The sequence below is a fragment of the Vespula vulgaris genome, chromosome 4 (assembly GCF_905475345.1).
Source record: "Vespula vulgaris chromosome 4, iyVesVulg1.1, whole genome shotgun sequence".
In the NCBI taxonomy this organism is placed as follows: domain Eukaryota; kingdom Metazoa; phylum Arthropoda; class Insecta; order Hymenoptera; family Vespidae; genus Vespula; species Vespula vulgaris.
Window position 1 is genome coordinate 4,011,570 of NC_066589.1, and position 3,920 is coordinate 4,015,489.

Below are 3,920 nucleotides of genomic sequence, written 5' to 3' on the forward strand. Positions count from 1 at the left end.
GCACGTTTTCGTGAGAATTTTACTGAAACGTCTCGCGCAAAATCGGTCGAGTGGAGCGACTCGAACATCGTGTTCGTTCTAGCTCGTTGATTTTCTTCAACGAGCTTGCCTCTAAGTATCGATGCATTAATCCCCACCGGTCCCCTTTCGCTTCACGATTCGATCGTAACACGAGCTATCAACGTACGTTTCGCGACGATAAATTCGCGGCTCGTAACGGTTTTTAATCAACGTATAACCCGTCGATGCAATTAATCATTCGACCGATTACGATCGAACACACGAGGAGCCATCGATAGCATGGTGTCTGTCTCTGTCTGTCTCTCTCCCTCTCTCTCTTCCTCTCTCTCTCTCTTTCTCCCCCTCTCACGCTTGACAAAATGCGTATACATCCCGTAAAATATCGGCCCGTTGTAGGCAATACTCGTTCTATGTTTCGTCGTCGTCGTCGTCATCGTCGTCAATGACGTCGATAATGAAGGATAAAAGTGTCCGACACTTTGCAAGTTTCACTTTTTCTGAACGACTAATCAATCGCACAAATACAATAGTATGTCGCAAAAGAACTTACTTCGTTCGTTTTGAAGACAAACTATTGCGAAATAACGAGAAGTATGTTCTTGTAAATTTAGAAATGATGACTAATGGAATTATGTTAATCTTTCGATAGATATCACACTTTCATATATACGTATAAATCACTGAAATATTTGGTCACTTTTTGAAAATGTACCGAACCAAGAAAACTAAGATTTATATTAAATACTGAAAAAAGATATATTCTATTATAATAACATGAAATAAAAAATCAGTCTTTTAAAAGTTTTGTGTAAAGTGCGTCCTTTTATAAAAATAAAAATATTTGAAAGACCCAGCATAGCTCGCTCAGTAAAAGAGGGAGGATATAAAAAATTTTTTGTAGCTATTTGGCTACGGTATTGAAATTCTCCATGTTGTCGGGGTTCTTTATAATCGTGTTCCATAGGCATTATATTCGAGTTAACTTCCATGGTATTCCACACTTCTTTCCATACAATATTACGAGAGAGACGTAAATTCTCTGATGATAGCAGGACTTTCAAATTGCTTAGCTTCTTGATTCAAGTAAAGGCAACGTGCAGCATTCCATTCTTGCTCTTCTTCCAACGGTGCTGTGTTCTTATTACAGTTGAAATCTCGATGTTTCGTAGGGCGTCTACCAGGCATCTTTTTTATAGTTTTATAATAAATTTTAATAGAACAGATATGTCTATCGCTAAATATATCTAAGCCATATAAAGTTCGGTGAATACCGTACCATGCACTGTGCCAAGTCCATCTAACGTTATGCAAATTCTGTAAAATGATAAAATCATTTATAGTTTAACTGGTTACTTAACCAACTAAATGAATTTACCCAAAGTCTCAAAGTTAGTTAAATCGTTTTCTCGTACCTAAAGACAGTAGATTTATCATTTCAAGATCATTTTCACGATAAAATTGACGATTATACAAATATATAAGAATTGCTACTTTAATGTATTTTGTAAAACTATAAACAGAATTGAAATATTTCACGTGTATTGTAATATAAAATTATAACGAAGAAAGCTTTGTCGTGATTATATGAGACACTTCAGGCAAGAATACTTAAAAAGAGACTGACTTAAAAAAAAAATTTTCTGTAAGTATGTATGTGGATATGAATACTACGGAAGTATCACGAGCGTCGAAAGATCTAGGTTATCGAGTTCAATCTCTCTTCGTCATTCCCAAGAAATCGATTATGCGTCGAAACTATCGAAGCTGCAAGATTAAAAAGACTTTGAATTTTATCAGGTTATCGGCATCGTTGTGTATGTATACTCACCACTTCTCAGATTATCGAAAGGAAGATCTTCAAAAGATCGTTTCTCTCTAACTAATTATAATGTACCGCATAGAAAGTTCACGAGATCTTCGATATAGTTCCGATAGAATAAATATCCGAGGTATCGATCGAGATAACCGCTCACCATTCACATCTCTTCTCGAATCACTGATTCTGGAACGCATTTCGGAATGGAACTCAGTGACCGACGAGAGAGAGAGAAGGAATTCTGTACGATAACGAATAGAAACCATGATCGTAAGACAAAAGGATATACAAGGAGGAAAAAATGAAGAAGAAGACGAAAGAATAAAAGAAGAAGAATATCTTGGATTGGGCAAAGGCTTGTCCGTGACTACTCTTCAACGTGTTGTCGTCGCGTCGTGCGGTCCTTCGACCAAATAATTAATCTCGACGGTCGGAACGCTGTCTTCTCCTTCTCTTTAACAGCCTTAGCAGCCACAGCATCCTCAGCATCGTTGTCGTCGTCGTCTTCGTCGTCGTAGTCGTCGTCGTAGGAACGAAACGAGCAAGAAGAGGAGACCGCCGCTTGCACGTCGAGTGTGCGTGGAATGAAAACTGTCAGTGGCTGACACGGCGAATTGGTTGGGGGCGACAGCTCGCTAAATGCACAACCACCCCCTTCTACGAGTCTCCCTCATTCCCCTCCTCCTCTTCTCATCCCCATTGCAAGCGAGTCTCTAGCCTACTACGTCTGTGAACGGCCGGGTGTGTACCTGCCGTCGCCGATGCCGTTGAAAATGTGAGCCGATATGCTTGTCCGCGCGTCACAATTTCCCCACAGCAGACTAAAAAAAGAAGGAAGAATAAATAAATAAAAAACGGGAGGCGGTGTAAGAGGAAGAGGAGAGAGGGATGGAAATTCACAAATGCGTGGTATTGACGTTTCGCGACCTGTAGTCCGTTAACCCCTCGCCAAACCATGGAAAGGTACAACGAACTACCGAAAACCACTTTAATCATTTATCCATAAGACCGCGAATTCTTCGAAACAAAATACAACGATCTTCTCGTCCAACCAACTTACTTGCTAACATTTCTTAATAGTTCTTTGAATCTCGCGCTATTTTTTCACCCCTTCTTTTATGCTTTGAATATCAAAGAATCGGAAATCGCCTAGGAAATATTACTTTTTTTTTATTGAAAATGAAATAAATTGAATTAATAAAGATAATTAGTTTGCAAGGTAATCCGTAATTTTTTTTTCTTTTGTAAAAAAATCACGTCAAAAGTATCACGAAATGAAGCACAACTTTTTAAAATCCAGGTAAAAAAGTATTATCAAAGAAAGGTAAAAATATACAAAACGTATTACTCTCATGATCTTTTTCCGATGTTATCAAAACTAATCGACACGATTTTCGAAGGATAGATATCGAAGGATTCATTAGCTCCTTCCTGTAAGAGAATTCTTTCGGAATAACCTTAGGCAGGAGTACCTACGTAGGCTAGGCGACGACGTCGATATTAGTCCGACGTGGAAGTTATAATTGGCAAGGTTCGATCGATATTTTAATTTATCTAAGGGAAGTGCTCCCGGTGATGCTGTCAGTGCACTTAACGAGAGAGGACAGCTTGCCGAACCGGCGAGCAGAAAATTGAAAATGCTGTAGAAGGGAGTGAAGAGGGTTTGGAGAAGGGAGGATGAAAGAGTGAAAGAAGGAAAGAAAGGAAATCAACGTTAAGAACTACTCGCACCCGCCGTCAGGAAGTAATAAGTAAAAAAATAGCTGCTTCCCTAAGAATTACCAATTACTTCGATAATTATTCATTCGAGTGTCAGCGTAAACGGCAGCATTGATGAAAATAAACCTGAATTAACGTCAACCACGTTATCGTATAAATTATAGTACGCGTCCTCGCCCAACTACGACGACGCCTCGTTCAAATCAGGAACCTATCAGTATTAGATTAGGAAAACGAACCCTTCGAGTATGTGCTCGTCTGCCAATCTAAGAGCACGAATTTAGATCGTGTATTCCGAATCTCATACAAACGAAGAAAGTCATCTACATAGTTCGAATATTTCTCGGAGAGGATTAAATTGGAG

General features: G+C 39.0%; 1 long non-coding RNA gene across 1 annotated transcript; it reads right to left on the minus strand.

The window, feature by feature from the left end:
• Positions 1 to 851: 851 nt before the first annotated feature.
• Positions 852 to 2,652, minus strand: LOC127063503 (uncharacterized). The gene is made up of 2 exons (XR_007781395.1): positions 1,298 to 2,652; positions 852 to 1,206 (listed from the first exon to the last, which is right to left on the minus strand). It is a non-coding gene; the product is annotated as an uncharacterized LOC127063503 (long non-coding RNA).
• Between the last annotated feature and the right edge of the window lie 1,268 nt (positions 2,653 to 3,920).